The sequence below is a fragment of the Rhinopithecus roxellana genome, chromosome 21, assembly GCF_007565055.1.
Source record: "Rhinopithecus roxellana isolate Shanxi Qingling chromosome 21, ASM756505v1, whole genome shotgun sequence".
In the NCBI taxonomy this organism is placed as follows: domain Eukaryota; kingdom Metazoa; phylum Chordata; class Mammalia; order Primates; family Cercopithecidae; genus Rhinopithecus; species Rhinopithecus roxellana.
The window spans coordinates 11,019,376-11,031,069 of record NC_044569.1 but is presented as its reverse complement, the minus strand read 5'-3'; the positions used below and the strand labels follow the sequence as shown (position 1 = coordinate 11,031,069).

The following is an 11,694-nucleotide window of genomic DNA, read 5'->3' as shown; positions in this document are numbered from 1 at the left end:
ATTCTTGAATGTGTAGATTGATTTTTTAAATCAAATTTGTGTAGTTTTCAGTTTATTTATTTAAATATTCTTTCTTCTCCTTTTTTCTCTCCTCTCCTTCTGTGACTTCCATTTTACCTATGTTGGTGCACTTGATGATGTCCTATAGGTATCCAAGACTGTTTATTTTCCTTCATTCTTTTTTCCTTTTGTTTTTCAAACTATGTAATCTCAATTGACCTGTCTTCAAGTTCACTGATTCTTTCTTTTACCAGCTCAAATCTACCTTGAATATGATGATAATTTTTCGTATTTTGATTATTTTCATTTTCAACTCCAGGATTTCTACTTGGCTCTTTTTAAATAATTTTCTTCTCTTTATTGATATTGTCTATGTGGTAAAACATCATTCTCATACATATCTTTAATTATTTGAACTTAGTTTATTTTAGTTTTTGAGCCTATCTATAGCACCTAATTTAAAGTCTTTGTCTAGTAAGTCTGTTGTCTATGCTTCCTCAAGGAAAGTTTGTATTTACTGTGTTCCTCCGATGTGTCCAAGGCATGAACCAGCCATGAGCACAGACCAAAGGCCAAGCCGAGATAAACATGGGATTGCTTTGTCCCTGGCTGATATGAGATGAATGCCACAGCCAGATGTCACTCTTCCCAGGTCAGAGGCATTGACTGCTTTTCTACCTGTGTATGAGTCATACATTCCAATTTTTGTCTGTTTCATTTTGTTGTTGTTGAAAACTGGGCATTTAAAATAATAGAATGTGGCAACTGTGGATATCAGATTCCTCACCCTTCTCCAGGTTTTGTTGTTACAGGTACTGTTGTTTGTTTGCCTAGCTACTTTCTTTTTTCATTTTTCTTAGATGGAGTCTCACTCTTTTTGTCCAGGCTGGAGTGCAGTGATGCAATCTTGGCTCACTGCAACCTCTACCTTCTGAATTGAAGCGATTCTCCTGCCTCAGCTTCCTGAGTAGCTGGGATTACAGGAATGCACTACCATGCCCAACAAACTTTTGTATTTTTTTTTGAAACAGAGTCTCACTCTGTTGCCCAGGCTGGAGTGCAGTGGCGCAATCTCAGCTCACTGGGTTCACGCCATTCTCCTGCCTCAGCCTCCCAAGTAGCTGGGACTATAGACGCCCACCACCATGCCTGGCTAATTTTTTGTAGAGATGGGTTTTCACCATGTTAGCCAGGATGGTCTCGATCTCCTGATCTTGTGATCCACCTGCTTTGGCCTCCCAAAGTGCTGGGATTACAGGCATGAGCCACCACACCTGGTCAACTTTTGTATTTTTAGTAGAGACAGGGTTTCACCATGTTGGCCAGGCTGGTCTCAAACTCCTGACCTCGTGATCCACCTGCCTTGGCCTCCCAAAGTGCTGGGATTACAGGCGTGAGCCACCACACCTGGTCAACTTTTGTATTTTTAGTAGAGACAGAATTTCACCATGTTGGCCAGGCTGGTCTCAAACTCCTGACCTGCCTGCCTGACCTCCTGACCAGGTGATCTGCCTGCCTCAGCCTTCCACAGTGCTGGAATTACAGGCATGATCCACCAAGCCCTGGCACCTAGTTACTTTCTAGACTAACTCTGTAAAGTTTTTGTTTGTTTGTGGCCTCTGAATTCTCTGCTAGGTTAGCTTAGGTTTCAGCTAATGATTGGACAGATAATTCGTTGGATGATTCCCACATTCAACATATTCCCACAGCCTTTTCTGAGTGCCTCTGGGTGCATGGTGAGGCATACTTTCAGTGATTCAGTGTTTACAGCTGTGGACTTAACCTTCACTTGAGCTTGTGCTTGTGCATAGTCTCAAGATCAGCAAGAAGTCACAGTTTAAGGCTTCTACCTTTTCTGGAGAGGTACACAGCCCCACACATGCACATTGCTTTCTAGATTTCTAAGGCTATGTTTGAACTTTGTAAAGCCCACCACAGACCTCCCATTCTCCAGTTTTTACCTTAAGCTTTTTGCTATCTCTAAAAATGTGGGCTTAGACATATTTTTTAATTAAATTTTATCTTTATTATTTTATTTTATTTTATTTTTTTCAGATGGAGTCTTGCTGTGTCACCCAGGCTGGAGTGCAGTGGCACGATCTTGGCTCACTGCAAGCTCCATCTCCCAGGTTCATGCCATTCTCCTGCCTCAGCCTCCCAAGTAGCTGGGACTACAGGTGCCCACCACTACGCTGGCTGTTTTTTTTTTTTTTTTTTTTTTTTTTTTAGTAGAGATAGGGTTTCACTGTGTTTGCCAGGATGATCTCGATCTCCTGACCTCATGATCTGCCTGCTTTGGCCTCCCAAAGTGTAGGGATTATAGGCGTGAGCCACCGCACCTGGCCTAAATTTTATTTTTTAATTGAAAAATAATTATACATATTCATGGGGGTACATAGTGATGTTTTGATATGCATATAATGTGTACTAATCAGATCAGGGTAATTATCCTTTTAAGCTTTTTGTTAGCATCTTGTTAGTCCTAACTGCTAACATTGCCACAAGAATCTCCAATATTAAACAATTGCTGCTGATTGTTTTCAGCAAATTACCTAGAGGTAAAACTGTTCACAGAGATGGAACTCGGAGTCAGGTGAAATAAAGACAAGTCTTGAAAAATTGAGTTTTTCAGTGACTTGCTAGACAGGTCAAATAGTGACAGTTCTCTGGGGATAGGGCTTTAGGGGAACTCCAGTGCTGATCTGTCTCTTCTAGCGGCTGCTGGTTTTCAAGAGGGGCATGGAATTAGGGCAAGTAAAGATGCCACAAACCTGTTCTTAAGAGATTCTGCTCTTTTTCTTGAATAAACCCTCCTCAGATTGTTGCAAACCTTTAGTTAATTTAGAATACTAACAAAATTGATTTTGGCAGTTCTTGGTAGTGTTTTTATTTCTTTTATAGGAGAGTAGATATACAGAAGGTTTCGCTGTTCTGGAAAACTGAATCTTGCAATGCAAGTAAAAGTCAAGCATGCAGAGAAGGCAATAAAGAGTATCCCAGGAAGTGGGGCTAGCAGAGCAGAGGTAGAACCCGGAGAAAGGTTGGCTCATGCAAGTGTGGCTCGGTGTGGCTGAGACAGAGAGTTCCCTTGGGAATGCACACAGAAGATGAAGATGGGGATTTAAGCAGTGACCATACCCAAGGGGCCTTTATTCCAGGTTATTTTTCTCCTGCTTTTAACATTTAGGATTTTAGATCATAATAGGGAAAATTTGTGGTTCCAGGATAGTTCTTTCATTTGTCACCTATTTGCCTCCAGTTTCGTCACACCACCTAGCTCCTAGGCTCTGTAGATCACAATCTGCCACCCGTCCTCTCTTCTCCTCACCAGGAGTGAGAAAACAGTATGCAGAACTGGGCCCATGGCCTCATGCTGACTGCTGGGAGGAATCTGGCACTTAACCCTTGCCTCAGAATGTCCTTTCCTCCCTAAAGCCCATAGAACCAGAATGCGCTTTCTCGGGGTGAATGTACAGATGATTTGTTAGGTAAATTGGCAGAAGCCGTAAGATTACAAGCAGAAAGATAGGGGGTCATCAGACTGTGCTTGCAGAGCTGGCAGAAGCTGTCTTCTACATTACAGGTTTTCCCTTCCTATTTTCCCTTGCGCTAACCCTGAAAACCTTCTTAATTTGGTAGCACGCCCAACCCACAATCTGCTTTTCACCCTTACAGATTTATGGCAAGCTGTATTTCACCTAAGAAATGTAAGCTGTGAAGAGATGATTGTGTGGGGATCCGATCTGGTCCAAATCCTTCTGATCCACCACTACGGACAAGTTGCTCGTAACCTTCCTCTCTGTTATCTTGTCTCCTCTTCTGTCAGATGACAATGATAATCCCCACCCCTTGCTGACCTGATACAGACTTCAGAAAAGTGACTTGAAATCAGAAAACCGTAAGCTCCTTGACAAAAAGTTCCCACTTAAAGACAGGCTTTCTCCTTATCCTTACAAGGATGATTTCCGGCTTAACACGGATTTACAAATACCATGAGTTCCAGTTCTGAACTGTGTAGCTCTGCCCCTGAACATCCACTGGGGAAGCAATGCTTATTATTGTCGGGATTTCAGTCCAGATGAGAGAGTGCTAACTGCAGCAAGTGAGAAGGGCGGCGAGTAGGGAGGAGATCACAGCCTTGCTCCCAGCTGCACTCCTCACTCATTCCAAACAGACCAGGCATTGTGTTCCAAACCAGATTTTGCACATTAGATCCAAGTGGGAGAAGGGAGCTCTGCTTTTTTTTTTTTTTCCATTTAAACATAAGCAGTTTTACAAATAAAATTCTTGCTTAAACTTTACTTAGCTATCATCCAAGTAAGCTTTCTGGGAGAAACACCCATGAATCCTGCTGCTGCAAGCCCCTTGTGCCGCTGTGTGGAGTGAATGAACAGGTCTGAGGTTTTTTTTTCTGTTTGTTTGTTTGTTTTTGAGACAGAGTCTCACTCTGTCGCCCAGGCTGAAGTGCAGTGGGGTGATCTCAGCTCACTGCAACCTCTGCATCCTAGGTTCAAGCAATTCTCCGGCCTCAGCCTCCTAAGCAGCTGGGATTACAGGCACCCACCATCACCTCCAGCTAATTTTTTTATTTTTAGTAGAGATGAGGTTTCACTGTGTTTGCCAGGATGGTCTCAACCTCCTGACCTCGTGATCCACCCGCCTCGGCCTCCCAAAGTGCTGGGATTACAGGCGTGAGCCACTGCGCTCACCCAGGTCTGAGTTTTACATTGTGCCCAGGTAGTGATGTGGAGGAGCTTTGAGGGGAGCGGGCCTCAAACCAGGGAACTCACATGGGATCTGCTGGATCCACCTGGCTAGGAGTATAGGAACAGAAGGGAAGGAACAAACTCCAAAATCTTTAGGAGATTCACTCAACCAATTTCATGACTTCTGAGTCAGGACAGAGTCCTGACTCAGGAGAGGAAAGAGCTGGGATAGGCCTCAGGTTCAGGTTTGAGTCCCATCCACCAAAACAGTGAATGAGCCGGAGAAGGAAGATGACCTTGGTTTAGAACGTGTCGAAGCTAGGTGTTTCTGGGATGGTCAAGTGACTGGATTCCATAGGCAGGTGGACATAGAAAGAGTCGAAGGCTGTTTGTGTTGTTTTGCTTTATTTTTTAGAATAATCATCATTGTAACACCAATCCTTATTAATTCAGGTCATCTTCACAACAAGATACAGATTCTGTGATCCTGCTGATAGACTGTGGGAAAACCGCTGGTAGAGCGGAAGAAGCTGGCGATGGGCGTGCCAGCTGATCATGAGTGGAACAAAGTCCATGAGGAGTGGGAGATGGAAGCTCAGACAGAGTGGGTGGCAAGGAGAACTCATCCACTGAGACATAAGGAAAGAAGACATCAGTGTGTTCACATGCGGGGCCTTGCCTGGTCGTTGGATGTTCTTGTCAAAAGAGGAACAATGAAGTGGATGGGCTTGGGCAGGGGCCTTGAGGGCAGTGGTGAGATGTGGGACAGCCTCTGAGGGCAGTGAGGAAGGGGCCAGGCAGGAGCTCGTGTGTTTGCCGTGGCTCTTTTATGCAGCAGACCGGGAAGGAGGACAGCAGAAACGGCTGGCTGCCTAGCCCAGCTCCACCCTCCCTCTTTCTCTCCTTCTGTTTGGAGGGGCGATGTGACAAGCCAAAACTTCCATGTGTCTCAGCCTCCCTTGCATCCAGGGAAGGCCTGTGTCAGAGTTCTGGCCAATGAAGTGGAAACAGAAATCCCTAGCTGGTCTTTCCGGAAAAGATTTTCTTTTGAATTGGTTTGTATTTTGTTTGTGGGAATGCTCAGCTGGCACATGCCCTTTGCTCTTTACCCTTCCTTCCCCTTTCCTACCTGGAATGCAGATGCAGTGCTGGAGGTGAAGCAGCCATATGGTGACCATGAGGCAACAAGCACAGAGATAAAAACCACATGCTAACAAAGAGTGAATAAAGAGAAGGAGGCTGTTGGGGACATTCTATGTGTACTTATTAGCCCTGTAGATTTCTTTCATGGTAGAATAACATAAAACTGCCATTTGATGAAGCCACTGATGTCAGCTTTTATTACACATAGCCAAGTGCAGGGTCAACTGATATGGAAGGGAAAACAGATTGTGAGGTTGCTCTAGGACTGGGGCTCTGCAAGACAGGGCAAAAGGGGGTGGAGTGTCTTGGTGAAATCGAGGATTTCTAATCAACTGTGGGGTCTAGACAGATTAGCTAAGAAGTAGAGGCATACAGAAACTAGGAAGCTGGAGGCGTGGGGGTTAACCGCACACAGGAGTCTGTAAGCTTATTGTGGGAAAATCTGGGTGCTACAAGAGGGTAGGAACTTGGAACTGGGTGTTGACTCTGGTGTGGCCTATGACAGGTGTGACAAGGCCTAGGACGGATGCAGGAGACACACAGGTCACTGTGAAGCCATGGAAGCCAGAACTTACTCCAAGCCGGGCTCACAATGGGCAACCTTCTCGGGGATCCCTGAGACAGCTCAGTCAAGGTCAAAGCCAATTGTCCCTCCTTTCAAACCATGGCGGGCTTGTCGTAACTTCCTCAGTCCCATTGGGCGTCCTTTGGCTCTGTTCTTCGCCTGGTTTACCCTTCTCTTCTCTCCCCATCAATGCTAATTCCCACGGCAAGGGCATTAGTGAATATTTTTCAGAAACCAGCAAGGCTCCATCAGCAATATTTCCCTAGGACTGCAAATTTAAGCCAGACTCCAAAACTCAGTAACCTGGTAGTAAATCAGTATACTCTCTTTTCCAAAGAAAATGTCACTTCTAGGATGGATATCCACTTTTGGCTCTTCATAAAATGACCAGTGGCCCCATCATAAGACAGCCACTGTAGAAACCAAGCCAGATCTGATGAGTAACAGAGAGAGATATTAGTGGAGTGTGTGCATTAAGGGCCTGGCCATGCCCACTCCTGCCCAGAGCCGCTAATCAGCAAGTTGGCCCCTGAGAACACCTAGGCTCTGCGCTGGTTTGATTGAAGCGCTTCTTCCCTCCCGTCCTCTGTGCCATTAGACCTCTCCTTGTTTCTAACTTGTAACCAAAACAGTAATGTCCTCACAGCAGCTCCCTATGTTCCTGCCAGCAAGGTCTCTACAGCAGTCTCGAGAAATTTCCGAAATCTCTTTTCAGACCCATTAGCTGGAGAGTGATAAAGCTGCAAGCTGTAAGACTGGGTGATTTGTTACCCGAGAAACATTTCATTTTAATTCTTTAAGAAATTGCTCAGAGTGATTCTTGGGGAAAAAGAAAAAAACAAAAAACAAAAAACCCATAGCTGAATCTTTTCATAGTCAAAACCACTTGCTGTTAAAATCATTGACTACATTTTTTCTGGAATGCTTGACTGATTACACTCGCCCTTCTCCAGAAATATTGACGGTTTCTCAGGCTGTGTTGGTTCCCCAAGCACACATAACACATAATCCTTGGCAAAATCACTAAAGGAATCATTTATATGGGCTAGAAGACTGCAGCTCTGCCTGGAGAACTGCATTATTTCTTATCTCAACTATACTGCTGTCACCCTCCAAGCGGGCCTGCTGCACGGCTCCCTGGAGACCCCCACTGCAGGGCCAGAAGCTGCTGGTTGCAGCTGCCTCCTGCCAAACGTTGTGTATTAGGCCTGAGACAGAGGAGTAGAGGTCCTGGTCACTCCTTACTCTCCAGAGGGTGGTTCCACGCTGTCCCATGGGACACTGGAGGCCACGTGGGCTTCAAAAGGATACTGAGTGACAGAGAAACGGTTCAGAGTGCCGGTTCAGGACCGGGACATGCCTGGCCTTGCCTGGTTAGCCAGCATCTGCCTAAGCCTCACTTGCTCATCTAGAATATTGTTCCCCACCTCATTTGATTCTTTAGGGGACTGTTACGGACCGAATGTTTGTGTCTCTCCCAGACTCACATGTGGAAATCCTAATGCCTCATGTGATAGTATTAGCAAGTGGAGCCTTTAGGAATTAATAAGGGCACGAGGCTGGAGCCCTCATGAATGGGATTAGTGCCCTTATCAAAGGGGTTCCAGAGAGCTCTCTGGCACTCTTTCCACCAGGTGAGGACACAGTGAAAAGACAGCAGTCTGCAACCCGAAATAAATCCTGACCATGGGGGGCACCTGATCTTGGACTTCCAGGCTCCAGAACTGTGGGAAATAGATTTCTGTTCTTTCTCAGCCACCCCATCCATGGCACTTTGTCACAGCAGCCTGAACTGACTAAGGATGAAATCAGATTAGGGCCGGGCGCGGTGTCTCACGCCTATAGTTGCAGCACTTTGGGAAGCCAAGGCAGGCAGATCACAAGGTCAGGAGTTCAAGACCAGCCTGACCAACACGGCAAAACCCCATCTCTACTATAAACACAAAAATTAGCTGGGCATGGTGGCACGTGCCTGTAATCCCAGCTACTCAGGAGGCTGAGGCAGGAGAATCATTTGAACCCGGGAGGTGGAGGTTGCAGTGAACCAAGATCGCGCCACTGCACTCCAGCCTGGGTGACAGAGCAAGACTCCATCTCAAAAAAAAAAAAAAAAAAAAGAAATCAGATCAAGCAGTTAAAGAGCTACACACAGTGCCACTGCCTGGCGTTCTGTAAGCTGTCCATAAAGGGTCACTGACATTCTTGCACTCGATGGCAATATTCTCTGGGAGGCTAAGGCAATTTTGATACTGAACCAAACTGGAAAATGACATTACTCCTAAAATGCACACAAACATATGTATACTTGAAAATTAGTGGTTCTCAACCCAATTATGTATCTGGAGCATGGAAGGGAAAGAGAGTGCAGGGAACGTCTATTAGATTTATAATGCAAGCAACCCAAAGTAAACATCAAAGAAAACTTCTTGGCTCCTGGTTGAATGTGCAGGAGACACAGTGGTTCCCAGGAAGGGTCCAAACCCGTGGGGGAGGCCAGACGCTTCCTAAAGGTGGACAGTGCTGACAGATTTCCATAGTAACTAAAGGAAGCCTGGGTTTGAAGTTTGAGAAACACTAATACATATGTTGAAATATTTTATAGTGCATTGCTCTATATTTTTATTGTTTTCAGCAAATATTCAGGAAACATCCAATCAACCTCTGAATGCCCTTCAGAATAGCGAAGAAATTCCCCAAGCTTTCTGTATTCTCTCATGCCCTGGTCAACAGGAAGCATCAGGCAGAATCCTCTACTCACCAAGGAATGTTTATTTAGAAAAGACCCAGCAAATATTTATTGAGCACCTACTACATGCTGGTCACTGTTTCAGGGGGAGGTGGGGGGATATACTGTCTCCTATTCAGTGGTAAACAGGAGAAAGTGTCTACCCTTATGGAGTTTACATCTAGTCAGGGAGATAAACACTAAATAAATAACAAATAATATAATTTAAGATGATAATAGGTGCAGTGCTGGTCAGGGTTCTCCAGAGAGACAGAAACAGTAGTATGGATGGATAGGTAGGTAGGAAGACTGATAGATTTATAGGTACGTGAGAGGGGATTTATTAGGGGAATTGGTTCACACAACTATGGAGGCTGGGAAGTCTTACCACAGGTTATCATCTGCAAGTTGGAGACTCTGGGATGCCAGTGGTGTGGCTCAGTCTAACTCCAAAGCCTCAGAATCAGGGATGCCAATGATGTAACTCTCAGTGTGAGGCTGAAGGCCTGTGAAGCTGGGGGCCACTGATGTAAGTGCTGGAATCCCAAAGCCAGAGAGCCTGGAGTTCTGATGTTCAAGGGTAGAGGTGAAGCATGATTTTCGGCCATGTTGACCAGATTTGTCTCAAACTCCTGACCTCAGATGAGTCCCCCACTTCGGCCTCCCAAAGTGCTGGGATTACATGCGTGAGCCACCTCGCCCAGCCTGTTCCTCATTTTTTTAATTGATATGATGGTATAGGGCAGTCATTACCCACTGTGGAGAGAGGTGGGCTGTTGATGACAGCATTGATAATGGTGGAAAAGTAAGAGAATTGATAGAAGAATTATAGGAACGTAGTTTAATGGATAGTTTATTCTGTATGTATATGCTTGCTTCTCCTCTCAAAATGGCCAAAGAATGCAACATAGGAGTTCTGGTATGGAAGTCTAATTTGTGATTTAACTGGGGTTTACAAAGAAGCACAGTTCTTAGAGGCAGCTCGATGGCAAGTCTAGGCTGTGGCCTGAGTCTTACCATCAGTCTGCTGAAGGATGGGGATGGAAGACCTACAGCGCCTTCGTCTGTGCTCCCAACAGCCCTCAGCACACTGCTGTAACCATCTGTTCGTGTGTTCGTCTCCCTGATAAACCTCCAAGCTCCATCAGTGCTGGGGCATTGCCCGATTGCCTACAACGTGTCCAGTTCCTGCTAAGCTGAACTTATGAGGACAAAGAGGTTGATCACTCTGCACATATCAAGAAAACACTCTCTGCTCACATGAAAGGACAAGGGAAATATCACTTCCCAACAAAGAGTCCAGGAGAAAATAGAAGTATTTATGTCTTAGAACTCCTCAAGTGTAGAATATGGGATTTGCTACTCATGCAAGCAAGCAGCAGAAAGTAATATCAAACTCAGGCCTCTAGGGTGAAATGCGTACCTCCAAGATACATAATATGATCATTAGGGTGAGGGCAGAAAATATTAGGACTTTCCATTTAGTTTACAGTCATCCTTTAAACATTTGTGATTTATGTATGCTTTATGATCTGTATAACATATTAGCATTTAAATATGTATATATCTAAATATGTATATATATATATTTTTTTGACGGAGTCTCGCTCTGTCGCCCAGGCTGGAGTGCAGTGGAGCAATCTCGGCTCACTGCAAGCTCCGCCTCCCGGGTTCACGCCATTCTCCCGCCTCAGTCTCCTGAGTAGCTGGGACTACAGGAGCCCGCTACCATGCCCAGCTAAATTTTTTGTATTTTTTTTTAGTAGAGACGGGATTTCACCATGTTAGTCAGGATGGTCTCCATCTCCTGACCTCGTGATCTGCCCACCTCGGCCTCCCAAAGTGCTGGGATTACAGGTGTGAGTCACCATACCCGGCCAAATGTATTTTTATATATTGAAGATGATTACAATTTTTTATTGATTGGGTATACAATACAAATGTTTGGAAGACATTGATCTGAATATTTATTATATGACATCTGAACTGTATATAACTCCGTATGAGTTTTAATAAATATTTAAATATGTATGTGATGTCAGTTGTGATTTGCCAACTGTTCTTCCTTGTCTCAGCGCAATTTTCACTTCATAAGATGGGTAAAAATGAGTTTCATAGATGAGCAGATAGATGAACAAATGGGAGAATGGATGGGTGGGTGGATCGATGGATGGAAGAATTGAGTGGATGGGAGGATGGATAGGAGGATGAATAGATGGATGGATGGATGGATGGACAGTTGGATGAATGGATGGGTGGGAGGATGGATAGATGGATGGATGAATGGATAGTTGGATGAATGGTTGGGTGGGAGGATGGATGGGGCATGGATGGATGGATGGATGGATGGACAGTGGGATGAATGGATGGGTGGGAGGATGGATGGTGCATGGATGGATGGATGGATGGATGGATAGATGGATGGATGGATAGTTGGATGAATGGATGGGTGGGAGGATGGAGAGATGGATGGATGGATGGATGGATAGTTGGATGAATGGATGGGTGGGAGGATGGATGGGGCATGGATGGATGGATGGATGGACGGATGGATA

At 45.0% G+C, this 11,694-nt stretch overlaps 1 non-coding gene across 1 annotated transcript; it reads right to left on the bottom strand.

Moving 5' to 3' along the window:
- Positions 1–528: 528 nt before the first annotated feature.
- Positions 529–662, bottom strand: LOC115895571. Its single transcript, XR_004055763.1, has one exon. It is a non-coding gene; the product is annotated as a small nucleolar RNA SNORA48 (small nucleolar RNA).
- Between the last annotated feature and the right edge of the window lie 11,032 nt (positions 663–11,694).